Source organism: Pleurodeles waltl, chromosome 2_1 (assembly GCF_031143425.1).
Source record: "Pleurodeles waltl isolate 20211129_DDA chromosome 2_1, aPleWal1.hap1.20221129, whole genome shotgun sequence".
NCBI lineage: Eukaryota > Metazoa > Chordata > Amphibia > Caudata > Salamandridae > Pleurodeles > Pleurodeles waltl.
This window is the reverse complement of record NC_090438.1, coordinates 434,421,938-434,441,015: the sequence shown is the minus strand read 5'-3', so window position 1 is coordinate 434,441,015 and position 19,078 is coordinate 434,421,938.

Sequence of the window (19,078 nt, the reverse complement as noted above, 5' to 3'; positions counted from 1 at the left end):
GTAAATGCCAAATTCCCAGGGTCAGTGCATGACGCCTACATCCTCAGGAATAGCAGCATCCCTTACGTGATGGAACAGCTACAGAGACACCGTGTATGGCTAGTGGGGGACTCTGGGTACCCCAACCTGTCGTGGCTACTGACCCCAGTAAGGAATCCCCGGACCAGGGCAGAGGAACGGTACAATGAGGCCCATGGGCGTACTAGGAGGGTGATCGAACGCACCTTTGGCCTCCTAAAGGCCAGGTTTCGCTGCCTGCATATGACCGGTGGATCCCTAATGTACTCACCTAAGAAGGTGTGTCACATCATCGTGGCCTGCTGCATGCTTCACAACCTGGCTTTGCGCCGCCAGGTGCCTTTCCTGCAGGAGGATGGTCGAGACGGTGGTGTTGTGGCAGCGGTGGAACCTGAGGAGAGTGACGAGGAGGAAGACGACGGGGCTGAAACAGACAACAGGGACAGAATCATTGAACAGTACTTCCAATAGGACACAGGTAACATTTCAAAGATAATTTAGTAAATGTTAACTACTCTGCAGCATCTCTGCTGCCTGTCTATTTGCCCCAGTGTATGATGACTGAGTTTTGGCTTTTCCCTCCCTATTTCAGATCTGGGGTCCCCACTACGAGTCCTGTGCTTCGTTTCCCCATGGACTACAGCTTTGTGGCAGCTGTTTGTTGACTTCACCATGTACAAGGACATATTTGCACTGTCATGTCAATTACAATCTATTGAAATCACAGCCAGACTCCTGATATTTTGGTGCAAAATAGGTGTTTATTGAAGTGCTCAAAATGGGATGGGTGGTTTCAAGTGGGTGGGGGCTATGGTGAAGGAATGTCCATGGCAGAGTCCAGAGTAACAGTCACACAGGTGCATTGTCCAGAGGCCTGTGGAGAGATGGAGCATGGGCAGTTCAAGGATGGACAGGGTGACAATGTGGGACAGTGGGATGACATCAGGTGGTATCCATTGCTGGCGGGGGTCTTGACATCCTACTCTGTCTTCTTGCGAGATCTCAGGGCCCTCTTGCGGGGTGGTTCTTCTCCTGCAGGAGGTGGGGGTCTGGTGGGCTGCTGCTGTGCGGGGGCCTCCTGTCCACTAGCGCCGGCGGAGGTGGATGGCTGTTCTTGGTCCAGGCTAGTGGCAGGGGCCCTTGGGTGTTGTTCAGTGTCCGCCCTGCTGTTTACGAGGTCCTGCAGCAGCCCTACCATGGTAACCAGGGTGGTGTTGATGGCTCTGATGTCCTCCCTGTACCCCCGATAGTGTTCCTCCTGCAGCACCTGGATCTCCTGGAACCGTGCCAGTACCGTCGCCATCGTCTCCTGGGAGCGGTTGTATGCTCCCATGATGGTGGTGAGGACCTCGTGGAGAGTGGGTTCCCTGGGCCTCTCCTCCCCCCCCTGTCGCACAGCTGCCCGCCGAGTTGCCCTGTTTCCCTGGGCCTCTGCCCCCTGGCCGGTGTGCCCACTACCACTGCCCCCAGGTCCCTGTTATTGTTGGGGTGGTGGGTTATCCTGGGTGCCCTGTAGTGGTAGACACACCGCAGATTGACGCGCCCTGGAGACAGAGGCATGGGCCCGCTGGGTGGGAGCTGTGCTGGTGTTCCCAGAGGGGTTAGGGTCTGTAGTGGCCTGTGCCTGTGTGAGGGGAACCGACTGTCCAGAGGTCCCCGATGGTCCGGGCTGGTCATCGGTGTCCAGATCGACAGAGCTGCTGTCATCGCTGACGGCCTCTTGGGTGGGGGGTGTGGATAATTCTGGCCCCTCCGCCGCGGTGTGTTGACGGTCGGGTCCTGCAGGGGTATAGAGGTATGGTTATAGTTTCAATGTGTGGCATATGGGTGTATCTGTGGGTTCTCGTGTCCCCAAGTGCTGGCATTCGTGTGTGGGGGCTTTGGTGAGGGTGGCTTGTGGGGGGGATGTGTATATGCATTGGGCATGCTTTGGTGATGGGTGTCCATGCTTAGTGGACGCATGCAGGCCTAGGTTTTGGGATGTGTGGGTTGTGATGGTGAGACATTGGCGGGGAATAGGTGTGCTGGGGGTGGGGGTGAGGATGGTGGTGGGGGTGAGGATGGTGGTGGGGGTGAGGATGGTGGTGGGGGTGAGGGTGGGGGTGAGGATGGGGGTGGGGGTGAGGGTGGGGTTCGAGGATGGGGGTGAGGGTTGGGGTCTGATTTGGCATGCAGGTGGGGGGGAAGCAGTATTGAAGCTTCAACTTACCAGTATCCATTCCTCCGCCGACTCCTGCGAGGCCGTCAGGATGCAGGATGTTCAAGACTTCCTCCTCCCATGATGTGAATTGTGGGGGTTGAGGTGGGGGTCCTCCGCCAGTCTTCTGCACGGCGATGTTGTGCCTGGATACCATGGAACGCACCTTCCCCCGTAGGTCGTTCCATCGCTTCCTGATGTCTTCCCGATTTCTGGGGTGCTGTCCCACTGCGTTCACCCTGTCGACAATCCTCTGCCATAGCTCCGTCCTCCGGGCAATACTGGTGTATTGTATCTGTGTGCCGAACAGCTGGGGCTCTACCCGAACGATTTCCTCCCCCATGACCCTGAGTTCTTCGTCTGTGAAGCGGGGTTGTCTTTGGGGTGCCATGGGGTGGTGTGTATGATGTGTGGGGTGGAGTATGTGTATTTAAGTGAGTTGAGTGTGGTGGTGTGTGTTGTTTTGTGTGTGGATAGTGTGTGGGTGATGGTGTTGAGTGGCTGTGGCTGTTATGTTTTGGATGCTGGTGTCTCGCTCTTGTCTTCTTTACGAATTTTTAAGCGTAGGGGTTTGTGGGTGATGTGGGTGTGTGTTTTATATTGTATTGTGTGTGTGGGAGTGGTGTGTGTATGTGTATCAGGTGTGTGGGATTCAAATCGTCCAATGTGGCTGAGTTTTGTTCGTTTGTGTGTATTCTGACCGCGCCGGTGTGTCCCGCCAATGGAATACCGCGTTTGAATGACCGCCGCGTGGATTCGTGGGTCGTAATGGCATGGGCGTATTTCTGTTGGCGTGGCGGTGGAGGTTTGGTCACCTCCACCTTTCCGCCGACCGCTGGTCTGGCGGTCTGTTGTGGCGGTCGGATTTTCGGAGGTTTGCCTTCTGCGGGTCAGAATGACCGTGGCGGGTTTCCGCGACCGCGGCGGGATTATGGAGGATTTCTGACCGGCGGTAGGCGCCTTTTACCGCCGAGGTCAGAATGAGGGCCAGAGTCATCAGTGCCTGACCAAACTTTGGGGCATTTTTTACCCATAGGAGCATACAAATGTGTGGAGCACATCCAGCTTCATACTCTTTGCACCAGAAGAAATCAGTGACTTCACCAAGAGGTGGATTAGTTTTGTTACAGATGAAAGCCATCATTGCCTGAAATCAGTGGTTGAAATATCTGCAAATGTTTGCAGGTTCGAATGAACAGAGTTCTCCTGCTTTTTTTCAATGGATATCTTGTATGTTTGTGTTTGCTCACATAAAAATTCAAGAAGGTCATCCCTTGCATTTACAGTGCAGCTCAGTGCCACAAATCAAGTAGGTAGTCCTAGATTCCTTAACATGCATTTCAATTCACCATGACGTCAATACCAATATTAATTTGTGCCACGTTGACATGCCATCAACATGATTACGTTGTATTCAAGGATTTTGTTTTTTTCTTGAACTTTATCAACAAATTTCTTTGTTGCACTATTCTGGAGGTTTACTCTTGCCTTCAGACTGTGATTTACTCTGTAGGATAAGGCAGAGAGGCCACTCCCAAATAGTAGGTGAAATATATAAGGGATACTCAAAGAAAATTCAGGTTCCTCTGAATAAAGTCTGGTATATCTGTACTCAGCTGCTGTATTTGTACAGTCTGGTCATCATACCTCCCACCAGCTCCAGTAGGCAAGAGATTTGAAAAACAACAACCTTATAAGCATTTCTCCCACACACTTAATGGAGCACCTTTTTGCTTTTTGCATTTGGAATAACTCAATAACATCTCCATTAATCTCTTCAGCATATACATGATGAATACTGTGGTGATCATAAATTTCTTCAGTTCTTAACCTATTGATGATGATTGGTAAATATACGCAAGCTAGGAAGGGTACCCTCTACCTTGCCTTTATGGACCTTAGCTGTGCCTTTGATAGGGTAAACCGGTCTATACTGTGGAAGAGGTAAATCAGCTAGAGATGGATCCTAAAATTGTAGAGTTGCTCCGGTATCTCCACTCAGGAATGGTTGCAAATGTGCGGGTGGGGTCTAATGGGGAATGTTCAGAGGCCTTTAAGCTTTCAAGTGGTGTGCACCAGGGGTGTGTTCTGGCTCCCACTCTGTTCCTTTTATATACAAATGGATTGTCAGATTTTTTGATGGAACATTGTAGGGATGTCCCAAAGGTGAATGGCATTAATGTCCCTGTGCTGACGTAAGCTGATGGCCCGCACTATGAATGGTCTCCGGGAAGTAGTCAGAGCTTATGCCTCCTTCATGTCAGCTTTGGGCCTAGAGATTAATTATAAGAAATCACATTTTACGGTTTGCGGCAGGCCCTTGAATAGGGTGGGGGAGTTAAGGATCGATGATCAAATCATTAGCAGGGTCAATGAGTCCCCATATTTGGGGGTCATCTTTGATGATAAAGGATATTGGAAACCCTGTATTGCAAGAAGGGGTGTGCTTTTTCATGCTACAGTTGGTGCGACTTTTGACTTTGCTGTAAGGGTAGGAAGTAAACCTATGAAGCCTTTGCTTGAAATCTATAGGCGGAAATGCCTCCCTGTACTGCTGTATGATGCTGCACTTTGGGGGTATATGGATACCCGAGCCCCTACTGTAGAAGATAATCGTTTCTGTAGAAGGCTATTGGGAGTTGTCCAAAATATGTCTGGTTTTTGCCTTCATTTGGAATTAGATCTTGAGTTTGTGCAAGACAATATCCAGCTGGCTCCCCTTTTGTTATGGATTTCTATCTGGAGTAACGAACATGCTACTTTTAATAGGGAGATTTTAAGGGATTGTTTGGCTTGTGACAATGTAAAGAACATTCTCTGGCTGACGTATGTTAGAAAGATGGCCCATGATTTGGGGTGGCCTGATTTGTTTGAAAATCCTGAGGGCCTGACTAGTCATGATAAAAATTGAAAATATGAAAACACGGCAGCGCTATTAGACGCTGCGTGGCAAGGACATATGCCGTCTTCTTTCTTATTGTTCGGACTCTTTGGGGAGGTACAGGCAGTTTCCACTTAGACTTCTTTTCTTGTCTACATGTCCCAGACTTGGGGTCATGTTTCTTGAGTTTTTGAAACCAGTACGCATAAAGAATACCTGGCCTTGATTTGGAAGGAACGCGGATCCATTACCTTGGATTCTGTTTAATAACATAAATTCCTTGGTCTACCTCTCCTCACTTGAGATCTTTTCATCATGTGGATATAAAATTGAACACCGTCAGATGTTCTTCTTTCCTAGAGCCTTGAAAAAGTCCGAGAGGACGAAACACGTGTTGGCTGTCTTGTTTCTCAAGTTTGCCTGTTTATTATGAGAAGGCAGACTGTTATTGCAACCTGTCATTTATGTTTTAGATGTGGACTTTAACATCTTTGATGTATGATTCAACCAACTAACATTGAGGATTAAAAACCTACACACTAAGTCACCCGACTTTGGACTCATCCATTTTGGAGTGCCCTGGTTGCTCTTTCCTTAGATGATAAAAATTGGGTTAAGGATAATTTTCTGAGAATCCAGGGGACTAAAAAAGAGGTGGAGGCTTTAGGGGAAAAAAATCGGTCAGGGATTTTATTATGTTAAAGATGGGGGTGGGCCCTGAGCGTTATCTTTTAGAGATAAATGATGTGAGGAAAAGGTCTCTTATTACTCGATTTCGAGTTTTTAGAATTAATTATTTTATCCTATTGTTTTTATGAATGAGGTTTTATCTGTTTATATTATTGATGGATGTTTTTATTGTACATGGTCTTATTGTTATTTTAACTAATGTATTGGTGTTTATCTGTTTTAAAGGTTGAATTATTTCATACCGAGTAAAGTCTTCTTCTTCTTCAGTTCTTGTTTGATCAATCTTCTCAGTGTGGCCTCTGGACAATTCTGTGCCATAATCTATGTATAAAATATCTTGAAGAGAAGTCAGATTTTAGGAGTAAATGTTATTTTGTACCAGATATGATGGTCCTTTCTTTACTTTGCTAACATCTATAAACTCTTGCCATATCTTTTTACTTTCAGGTATACCATTCACTAGAATCACAAGTCCCTCTTTAAAATATTTTTCCACACCAATAGTTTCAACATGCTACTTAAAATCTAATGGCAAACTCTACCTTTTAGTCCCTCCTAGAACTCATTTGGAGGCAACTTTATATGGACTATTGCTTGGAATGGATGTACACATTCTATAAATATAGAATCATAAACATTCAAGTCTTGCAGTTCTTGTGAAATAGAAACTAGTTCTAAGTTGTTATACACTGCTCTAGCTGGCATTTTATTCTCATCTAACTTATTATCACAGCACTTACATATAACTCGTTCTCTGCAACAATCAAACTGTTCCCAAACAAATAGATAACCTCAAAATTTTGCCATTTATTACTGTTGTTTTCTTCAGTTTTCAAAGACACAAGAACATAATGAGTTTCAGTTTTGTAATGAGTAATAGATATCTCCTATTCATGCAGATTCCATCTTTTCTGTGCACTCCTGTTGCGGTCCATAGTAAAGAATCCGGACAGCATCACAAATCTTTTATAACTCTGCCACTGATGCATACAAAACAACTCTATTTGTTTGCCTTAAACATACTGCAGGACTCTTCTCATTGTAAAGCCTCCTAACTAGAGTACTCATTTGTGACTGGTGTACAGCTAACATTCTAAATGATGAAACTTGTTTTGGCACACTTTCTTCAATAAACATGCTAGCGAATGACCTTGTAGATTTGCATAGTTTCTTACCTTGCATGTATCTAGTCTTTGCAAAAGTAAAATTTTCTGTTTAAGACTTTTGCATGGAAACTTTCATAGGAAATGTCTGAGGTTATCAATTGATTCCTGTCAAACAGTACAAATACTGCTATATTTCCACTTACACACTGAGGCCTGCGTACACCCTCCCTGAACCTCATCAGCTATGACTTGTTCTACATTTCTAGATACCATTACCTCTTTCTTAATAGGAGAACCATGTTTTATCTCATAACAACATCATGATTTGTCAAATGCATACACTAGTCTGTTCTCCTGCAAGTAGTTTCTTCATTAAGAAAAAGGCTCAGTACAAGAAGTATGTATCCATTACAGACTATAAACTTAGCAAACGCTGGTTATGTTTTTCCTTTAGTTTTTTCTCATTCTCAACACTATTTTATCTAGTGTTTTCAGTCTATTCAAATCAAGATAAACAGGTTCATTTTAAGAGTAAATGCCATCAACTATACTCTCAACATATTCATTTTGTCTCACAACTTCTCTTCTTTTATACAGCTTCATACTTCTAATTAGATTGTTGATTACTCTAGTACAAGACATTCTGACTCTTACTTCCTTGAACTGATGTTACCTTCTAGTTAAAGTTTGTAGTTGAGTTTTTTTTACTTCTAACATCATGTACTTGTACTCCTTTTTTATTTGATGTAATTTCTTTTCCACTTCATTTTGCTGTATCTCAAGTTTACTACATACTATTTATAAAGAATGCACTTCTTCTCTTAAAATCAGCTTGTTTTCTTTTTGTACTATTTTCCATTTTGACCCTTTTTTCTCAGCTGTGAGGATGTTGTTTGTGTTTCATTCTTTTCTGATGTTTTAATGGCACAGTAACATTGTCCACTGGAAAAATATAAATATTTCAATTATGTATATAGAGTAATAATATTCATTTAATTATGAACTTTATACTTCTATCTGTTTCTCCTGGGAATTAATATTCAGAAAGAATATTCAGTAATGTAGTAATATATTACAGAGGACCTCAATAGACCATGCTTAATAGGATTCCTACAATATCTCAGAGCCGTGCAGAGCAGATATATGTACCACCCTTGTAACCAGAATGGATAGGGTTTTCTTGAACTGGTGTTGATAGACTGAAATATCTGTTTTCGGAAGCAGATGTTCGAGGAGGAGAAACACACAGGAACCGCGGCGGGAGTCTGTAGCTGCTGGTTTTCAGTGCCGTAGGGCAGTGTTGTATTAGAGCCGACAAGGAGGTTTTCCCGGAGCACTTTTGAGTGCGGTCACGGAGGCGGAGCTCTTGTGCAGCACCGGGAGCAGTGCCCTCCACTCTCCAGATGCATCACTAGGTACCGCCGGGTCCCGCTAGGTCCTGCTGCCTGGCACGGGCTGTGCCTGCTGACCTTATTTCGCACTTGCCAGCCGGACCTGGTATGACCCGCATCGAACCGGACCCGAGCCATAGATACCAAGACAGCAGGGTGCACCTGTGGGTGCCTCCCCCACAACAGCAACACAGACACAGAGATATAGACACTCAGGGCCCGGACCCTGGTCCCCGACATCTCCAGCACCTTTCAGGCATCCTCCAGGCACCAACCAGATGCCAATATGCCTGTGGAAGAGAGAGCAGAACCGAACTGAGCTGAACCATGCCGGGTTGACAGGTGCGGAGGTGTGTGAGGAAGGGGGGGTCCAAGGGAGGACTTGAACAGAAAGAGTGTGGAGGCTGTAGTCAGCCTCTGCAAAGTACCTGCCCTGGAAACCTGCAGAAGCGGTCTGGCTAGTGCCTGTGCAGCTTGTGGGAGGCTGGAGGGCCCCGCTGGAAGCCCTCAGCCCAAACCCCAAGCTCCTGAAACCTGCATCCTTCTTGTGCTTAGATCCTGTGCAAGAGGGCGCAGTCACCGCTAGCCTTCACCTTTCATCACTGGCTCGCCATTGTTAAAGATGCAGCTGCGGCAAAGTCACGATAAAGTTCCTACAAAGTTACGACCATGTCTCACACACAAAAACACATTACCGCAGTCCTTCGTACTTAGCTTGCTTCATTTTATCATGTTCTAATCATGTATATTACAGCAGTCCACCGTCTTTGCATCACAGTGATCTAGCGACCTAAACATAGGCATAGAGACTTGTGACACAATCTGTAACACAGGATAAATCGCCTCAATTTTCCGCCTTTGTCTTTGGTTTGAACACACTTTCAATCACATTCTCGACATTTCTTCACCTGGGGGGGACAGAAACTGAGACAGGTCACTAATAACCTTAGGCTCTGTACAGCCTGGATACAGCAGCACAATAATGTTCAATATGTGCAAGGTTAAGGGCTCTACAAAGAGTTTAAGTCAGCAATTAATTCAATAAAAAAATTCAAATCTGCACTTGTCTACATGGAAAATGTCCAACTTATTGTCTTTCTGTCAATGGATTACAGTAGTAGGAAGGCACCCTTCGACTAGATGGCCTCCCAGCTCAGAGTGGTGGACAGTACCAACAAACCTCTATCAGGGAAAACAACGGGCAGCGAGCCAAGAGGGGTCAGCTCACAGCTCACAGCCCTGGATGTTGCAGCCCTGGCAGCCACTTAATGCTTGGAGACCACACCAGACAGCCACTAGCATAGTACAAAATTAGGATCAATCACACCCAAACAAGAACAAGGCAAAAGTGGTTATAAAACAAGGCACATTAGCCAAGTTAGCCAAAGGTGTTGCACAAAGGTCATTTTTTTGAACTTTTGAAAAAGATCATCAAAAACAACTGCATCAATCTTAGGTCAGTCCTCCCTGGGGACAATTTATGTATTAAGAATCCTTTCAAACAATGCTCAATAAATCGTCAGGACCAGGGAAACAATGGATCCGTCCAGCTGAAGGATGACACAATTATCAAACAGTGTCACAGACAACACATTAATGGCAATAGTAAACCACACTAACTATGAGGACTGGATCAAGCATGACAGCAGAAAAAGCAAAAGTATAAAAATGTAAAAAATGTACAAATGCAAATAGTGGCAAAAAAAAACAAAAATAGCAACTGTCTTTCAGTTCCTTCAGTTCTTTCTCAGTCTTTTTGTTGTGCGCAAAGCAAATAGCAAGTTTTTGTCTTTCAGCAAAGTTCAAATATTAATTGAAAAAAAAGTATTTTTATTTTCTGTAAGGTCTATCACATGTCTCTAATAAAATTGTGAATGTTTCTAATAAATGCACAGATCAAAATCACTAATGATGACATGAAGGGTATACTGTCTCAGACTTTCAAGTGACAATACAATTTCAAAGTTCAGCTGTGCCACAAGAAAAAATAAAAAAAATATTCAATTGGCTATGTATTGTTAAAATAAAAGATTATAAACTCCTTCTCACAGTCATTGGCTACAAAATATGTCCATTCAGGTGCTACGTACTTTTGACAGGGAACTCTTTTTCAATTTGATCTCTGAGCTACTGGTTTGTCTGCATCACTGTCACTCTGACCAGACTCTTCAGCTTCCTCTGGAATAAGTAGGGGCACTTGCATTACTCACACAATTTGCTCACTTGACCAATGGTCTCCAGGCACAAATCTTTTTGCTACAGCACTAGGTCCTTCTTCAGCATTTGAGCTTTGCAGGGCAAGCTGCTTCTTTCTCGGCCCTACTGTACCCACCACTGCTGTTGACTTACTCAGAGCCCCCTCAGACTATAATTGTGCTGTTTTAGTTACATGCACATCCCCAGCAGCTTGACTAATCTTCTCCCTTTGTCTCACTATAATCAGCCCTTCAGGGAGAGGTGCTGTTTCATCAAGGGGACCTGGACCTTTGTGAGATGTGCTGCATGAATCCAAATAGGGAGTTCTGCTCACTTCATGGCTGTCATAGTCACTGAACTTCCGAATGTACTTCTTGACATGACATAATCACCTGGACACCTGCTGTGGCTGGTCTCCAGCTTCTTTAACCTAATGAGACGCAAAAAGAACTGCATCAGTCATTCTTTTGCAATAATCGTGTACCGTATCATCTGTGATGTTCACAAGCACAATTGAAGCCACAGCTGTTTATCTTATGGAAAGATCAATGAGAATCTCATGTGGAGACAATCGTGTTGTTCTGTGCTGCACAAACTCATCAAAACAAGAGGCAATGCGTCATGCCATTTCAACGAGGTGGAAGCACAAAGTTCCATTAACCAATCCAAAAGCTTTTGGCCTGTAACTGAATTAAGCTTTTGCTCAACTTGCAATACTGCACATATTAATTCAGAACCTCCCTACTGGGCTGACTCAGTCTGACTCTAGAGAAGTTTGGAATTCGAACCTCGGTACTAACTCCGTATGCAACAGTTTTGCTACTGTAACACTGTCATTTCTCCTGGTTGGGTAAGCCTCAATCCAACCACATACAATAGCCAAGATGCATCTCCATCCATTGCACACAGGGAGCTCAATAAAGCCAAGCTGCATTCTGTTGAAGGGTCCTCCTGATCTTTCTATATGACTTAGGTTAACTGCTGTACAGTTGCCAACATTTACCTGCTGACAAGTAACACACCTGTCAAAGAGCTTCAGCTATCAATCCGAATCTGCGATGAAACCAAGCTTGCCTGAATATCCAGACCATAGCATCACAACCAACATGAGCTAGACCATGGCAATGCCTCAACGTATGTGGCAACAAACTGTTAGGCATCACAACTCTTCCATCATTTGGAACCCAAACTTCATCTTTATCTTTTTTGACACAACCTGCTCTAACACAACTCTGCTGTTCTTCCTCTGACACTTCTTCCTGTCATCTTTAACGTCCTCCCATGTATTAGTAGCAGCTAACAAAAGTTTGTGTGTGCAACTGGTGCATCTACCAATGCTGCATGTGCCACTGCACAAGATGGGCCAAGTGTTGGATCTGATCTTCTCTAATTTCATAGGAGTAGTGGTGGATTCTCCTATCCCCCCTAACCTGGTTGGTCCATTGTGCCATACATGTTTTGATCTCCTTACCTAGTTGTAATTTGAGTGCAAGCTTAGGCATGCAGAATAAATCACACAGCTGCAGGAAAGTCACCTCTGCTGCCTTAGTGGAGGATTTGGCATTAAACCGCCCAGTTTTATGTGGTGGTTTGGAATTTACAATTAGAAAACTGGATTACAGATGTGCTCGACCATATCACACCAGTGACGAGCCACACAGCTAACTGTCTCAAATCCTCAGCCAAATGGTTTAATGAGGAGGTCTGGGTGCTAAAAACATCTTGTAAACGCCCCGAGTACCATTGGCACCAAAACTATAACACTGAGGATGAAGCTGTCTATCGCAAGGCTATGAAAGATTATCATAAACTGATTAGAACCAAACGCAGCCTCTTATATGTCAATAGAATTGAGCAAGCCAAGCCAAGAACTCCTTGCAGGAGTTATTTACCACTGTCAAATCATTATCCTCTTAAGATTGGGTTTCTATGACCATTACTCCCACTGAGGAAGGGTGCACTGTTATCAACCACTTCTTTCACGCTGAGGTCTTGAGCATTTATGATTCCTTCCCAAAAGAGGTTACAGATGCCCTATGCCTACAAATCTGGTTTAAACCATTGAAGGTGAAGACAGGACTTTCCAGTTTTAATAACGTGGGGTAAGGTGAAATCAGTCCCCCCTAAATGACCCAGCCTCACCTATGATCCCTTCTATGATTCACGTAGCAAATTTACACATGCAAACCCTGACTCTCTGTTACTCATAGAGCTGATTATCACTGCTTTCTGTTCTTGATCAAAGCACCTATAAGGTTTTTTCAATGAATGCTCATTCCAGGCATGCAAGTGTAGCCTTCCTAGTTTCTAGACGATGGTTCAGAACGCAATCTTGTTCGATAAAGTAACATAGTAATGGAACAGATGCAGCTAAACATACAGTGAACAGCCAGCCCCACGTTCGAATGCCAGCAAGCATGATTCAGTCTTCCATCTAGCCAGATATTAGTAGATTGTATACTTTGAACAAAGGATCCTATTAGATACAGTCAGCCCTACTACAAAGCCTCATTCAGCAGAGAACTCCATCTTGCACTACCACTTTCATCAAGCAAAGCCTCCTTTCTATCAGCTTCCTCTTTCAAAAACAAACTCCAAACCCCTCAAACATGGTGTTATTCATTAGGGATACAGAGGTCATCACCTCAATCACTTCAATAACACAAACCTACCATTACATAAATCCTCTATTTATGGTTCTTCCATCAACCGCAATGATCTCCATAAATACCATTAACCATATGAGCCACAGCCAACACATTAACAATAGTGACATTCAGCTAGCTCATCAGGTGGTCACCTTCAAAAGGGACAATATTCCTCATCAAACATATAAACCCTATCAGGTGCAATCACCTACATCAGACACATTATATGCAATCACCCAATCCAACAGCATCACAATAATAAGACACATGCAGTGTCACATTTGCTAGACAAAATCACCCATATTAGGCACAGGTAGAACAAGAGAGCGAGCAAGACGAAAGAAAGGGTCAAGAGAGGGTCAAGAGATGTGAGGGGAGAAAAGAAAATGCTCCAGAGGGGAAGAAAAAGACATAAGAGAGAGTAATATTAATGCAAGAGAGACTGATGGAGAGAGGGAAGGCAGCAAAACAAAGAGTGAAGAATAGGGAAGGAGGTAAAAAGAGAGAGACAAAATCAAAAACAGAGAAAAAGGAGTGTCAAGAGATAAATGTCAGGAAGCAGGTCTGAGGTTCCATTCACTTCTATGCAAAATATATGCATATGGAGAAAGTGTGTGAGGCCCACATGCACTGACATCTTGCGGTCAAGGATAGATCATCGGTCATAGCAAAGGTAGTGGTGCTGTGTGGACTGAGGGGACAGATGCATGGAAGATACACTCTGGGGCAGTATACTAGTTAGCTACAATTTCGAGCAAGTCTAACACTTGCACGGTCTCAAAAGTTGGTAGGCATCTTGGATAGCTTGGTATAAGCTGGCTTGTGGGCAGCATCCTCTCAAGCCAATTTTGCTGCAATGTTACTGGAGCCGAGACTTGCTACTTGGTCTGGATTCCCTTTAATGTGACCTGTTGCCTGTTGAGGATGGATGTATGATGGAACAATGAATGATAGAACCACGCATGCCTGAACAACGCGGTCGGAACAACAACTGCGTTGTTACCACGAATGCCTTTACCACAAATGCATTTACAACGATTTTTCATTGTAAAAGCATGTGTGGGAACGGCATGTGTGGTTCTAGCATCTGACCCCCCACCTGTCCTAAGGCCCAGAAGTACCCCACCCCTAACACTAAAACTACCCGACCCTCACCCCTAAAACAAAACTACCCCGGATATCTCCCACCCACCCTGAACACTAAGCCCTGGCTTCGACCTCACCTACCTGCCATAAATACAACCGACTCCTTCACCCTGCCCCCAAAAAACAAACTACTCCAATCCTCCCACCTCCACCCCCAGAAACCAAACTATCCTGTGCCTGCACCCCAAAAAAACAAACTACTCTGGCCCCCTACCCCTAACCCACCCCTAAAAAACAAACTACCCCAATCCAAAAAATCAAACTACCCTGATCCCACATGCTCCACCCCCAAAAACAAAAGTACCCTGACCCCCAAAACAAAACTACCCAGACCCCCACCCCACCCCTAAAAACAGAACTGCCCCGATCCCCTGCCCCTAAACACCAGAACTACCATGATCCCCCACCCCGCCCCTAAAAAACCAAACTACTCTGACCTCCCCCACCCTAAAACCTTAATCCACCCCAACCCCTAAAAACTACCCCCAAACCTGCCCCACCCCCACTTAACTGACCGCGTCCTCTCCCAATGCACTCTCCCTCCCCAGAAAAAGGCAGAGAAAAAGGGAGTTGTTGTTAGCGCACGCTTGGTTCTGCTTGCATTAACAATGTAGGTCGTTATTCCGGAGTCGTTGTTCTTGATGTTCCCCTTTGAGGATTGCTAGCATCGATGAATGTACCACAGAGAAGTAAATCAAACCTATATTGTCAATGATATTAAATTCAGCTATGTTTGAACTATTTAAACTGGTGCTTAAACTTTTGGGGATTACAATGAATGCTTTGAAGCCATATTGAGATTAAAAAAAGTAATTCTGTAAAGACTAACATTCATCTTCTCCAGATATTTTGTAGTAACTGCATTCTGTCATTCAATTTTCATATTGAACTACAGAGTGTTGGCTACACAGTGGTAAAGCTTAGAAACTCACTACATTCTGCAGACATCATTTACCAGCCACGTTAAGAGGCAAAGGCATTGAGTTCTGTGTCTCTGCTTTCTCTCTTATCCATTTCCAGTTCTCTGCTTGTACCTCTGGCCCTCGTGCATTCATTATTGGTATCAGTGATAGGATCGTAGAGTGGCTCATCTAAGCATCGCTCCATTTGAAAACTAGTCATATAGTTGATTGCAGTCTGACAGAAAAGAGGGACACACCAAAAAAAGAGGAGCAGTTTGCATGAAATAATAATATGTCCCACAAAACTCAGTCAGTAGAAGTGAGTGAATACAAAACATGGAAAAAAAACAAGATGCAGTTCCCTATAGAACAGATACATGGATAGATAGATAGATAGATAGATAGATAGATAGATAGATAGATAGATAGATAGATAGATAGATAGATAGATAGATAGACAGACAGATAGATAGATCGATCGATAGATAGATAGATAGATAGATAGATAGATAGATAGATAGATAGATAGATAGATAGATAGATAGATAGATAGATAGATAGATAGATTCATTTAAGTTTAGAGACAGTTAGGGGGACGTGGTCTGGCCGTCCTGCAAATGGCTGCCACTCTGTGAGGCTCTGCAGAGCAGGAGTCTTTATCCGGTATTAATCCTGCCGTGGGCTGGCTTATGCACCTCTTGACTGAGGAGGCGGCGGGTGATCGTGGAGGCCGGGAAGCATCGCCAGTTCATTGCGGGTCTGACGGCTGAAAAGCAGACGGTAGCGGTGGCGCTGAGCCGTGCGCCCACGCATTAGAGGAGCGCAAGGACAGCTTGGGTCTCAGAGCTCCCGTGAATGGTGGAGTTGCTCGGGCCTCTCTCCCCGCCTAATTTCTTTGTCAGGCCCGCGTGCAGGGCTCATTGACAGAGCTGTGAAATTAGATTTTACAGTGAGGCCGGATCGGCAGGTGTGTCAGCCCGTGGGCCTCGCGGTTGCAGTGCCCAATAAGCTGACGGCCTGGGAGGGCGGGCGGGGCTTTGCTATGGCTTGGACCTGTGTACCTAGGCCAGCCTAGGGGAGTGGGCGCATGGAATGTCCCTGGGCCTAGCGCCTGCTGCATTAGAGGAGCACAGGGGCGTCTAGGGTATCAGCCCTACAGCGGCTAGCAGAGTTTTCAGGCCTCTGTCCCCTCCTAATTTCTTTGTCGGGCTCAGGAGCTAAACTAATTGACAGAGCCGAGAGGGCTCGAAAGTGAGATTTTGCTGCGAAGCCCAATCGTCGGGTGGGTTGGCCTGCAGGCCTCGCGGATGCAGTGTCTGAAATTCTGGCGGCCTTCTACATTCAGGCTTCGATCCGTGTACCTAGGTCCACCTAGAGGAGGGGGCACGTGAGATTGCCCTGAAGCTGCACCTAAGTTCAGAAGCTGGGGGACCCGGCTGTAAGGTGGCCCCCTCCTTGATTGCGAGGTGCCCTTGCTCCTCTCTGTGATCGCTGGGAGGCGAAAACGGACCTCGTGATGTGTGGCCCCCAGCGGTGAAGTGCACTGAGAGGAACACATATAAGAGCTGGATATTAGCACATACTGGGCTATGAGTTGGAAGTCCAGTGATTTTCTGCTGTGACGTGCTGGTGCTGCCTGGTGCTGCTGGTGGCGGGGACTGGCCCTTTGCCAAACTGAGTGATAGACGGTGCTGTCGCTCTTCTTGAGGCATGGGTGGCTACCCAGGTTGGCAAATTCCGTGGCGACCACCTGCGAAAGGTGATAAATTGACCTGACATGGGGAAGGCGGATCAGAAACAGCCTAAGTTGACGTTCAAGGGAAAAAAAAAAAGTAATCAGGCGGACAAGTCGACGGATGACCTGCACTAGGAAGACGACATGCAATCGATCACTGTGAAGGCTATGTTTGTGGACCTTAAACATAGTTTGGCCAGCATAGATGGGAAGCTGGAACATCTGACTGAACAAATTTATCAATTGAAGGAGAGGGCGGATGGACATGCCACCCGTATTGAGAAATTGAAATCTCGGACGTCGGAACTGGAGGATGGCCACCGCAAGGATGGAGAGAAGCTGCTGCAGATGGAACGCGTGCTGGAACTAATCCGTAATAAAAATTAAGACCTTGAGGCCAGGTCCGCCGCAATAAAGTTCACATTTTGGGTCTGCCAGAGTCGACTGCCATGGGACGCATGGAGACCATGTTTACATCCTTGTTCCCTGGCGAGCTCTATCAGGTGCTGGTGGTGCTTAGTGCCCAGCCGCCTCCGGGGAGGCCAGAGAGGCCAATCATTGCACGTTTATTGATCTACCAGGACAGGGATACAATACATCGGCTGGCTCGGGAGCGGCGCCTACTGATATACAATAATGAGCTTATCATTTTTCCAGATTATACATCTGGGGTGCAGGCTGCCCACTGGGCGTTCCTACCGGTCAAGCGTACCTTGAGCCAGACGGACACTAAGTTCTCTCTCATCTATCCTGCCAAGCTGCGTGTATTACATAAGGGCAAGTTGCATTTCTTTACTGATCCGAAACAGGCAGCCAAATACGTTAAGACTATCCCCAAAAGGGTGCCCCTGGCTTGCGCTCCGGTGGAGGGTGCGGGCGATGTATTCCCTGATGGAAGTGATAATGATTAGACTCTGGTTAGTCGCTAATGATTGTGCTGCCCCCTCTGCCTGTGAGCACGATCTGGATCAGGTTTGATTTGAGCTGGCTCTGCTGTGGCGGGTGCTAGACTATGAACGGTATCCTGATGTGCCTGCTCATCCACCCAAACCGGGGAGGTTATCGGATGGTCTCGCTGATGCCCCGTTGGATGAGTCCCACTAAGAAGTTTGCTGTTTTGCTATGGGTGTTGGGAATGGGTATGGGCGGGGCTAAGGGGCTGGCATGATTGGGGAGCCAGCATGGGTGGGGTGGGTACTTTGTTTTGTTGGGGATGTTGTTGTTACCACCATTTCTCTCCCCCCTCTTTCTCTTAGCTTAGCAGCTGCTGCTTTTTGCAGGATGGATGGAGATGGCATAAGTTTGTGTGGTAGCTGGGATGGCGAAAACAAGTGTACCGGCTGTTAGATGCCTCACTTGGAATGTGAGGGGGATGAATGATGGTCGCAAGATGAGACTACTGTCAGCTTTTGTGCAACACCAGGCGGCTGATATTTGTATGTTGCAGGTGAGCCACTTGTCTGAGGGAACAAGGGCGAGGGTGAAGGCTGGCTGGATTGGAGAGAGTCACATGGCAATGTATTTAGGATATGCATGAGGCGTGGTGATTTTGATTAGGAAGGGGCTGTCATGGCGCACAGGTAGGGTACTGCTGGATCCATGTGGTAGATATGTTATGTTGAAAGGCACGTTGTGTGATAGACCATTTTGTCTGGTCTCCCTCTATGGCCCCAATGTCAATGACCCTGAGTTTTTTTGGTGAGGTGTGGCACTTGATTGGCTCACTGGGGCCTGGGTCTGTAATATGGGGTGGGAATTTCAATGTAGTCCTGGACCCTTTGGCAGACCGGGAGAGCCAGGCCAGGCCTCAGTACGTGGTGGTGGTGAGAACTCTGGTGCATATCATGGCTGAAGGTTCTCTGGTAGATTTGTGGAGAGCCAGGCATGGTGAGGCCCAGCAGGGCATGCGTGGCAATGATGCACCTAGCAGCTGGTCCAGAATAGACAGATTGCTGGTTACTAGGGATGTGGAGCCCTGGACGAAGTCTGTTGAACATATGCCCGCACACCATCAGATCATTCACTGGTCCTGTTGGAGCTGCAGGTGCCCGGGAGTCCTGACCGCATGCACTCGTGGAGGTTGCCTTGTGGGGCACTGCATGATACTGCCTTCTGGGCTGAAATATGTGCTGCTATTGTAGATTATTTTTAGATCAATCAGGGCTCGG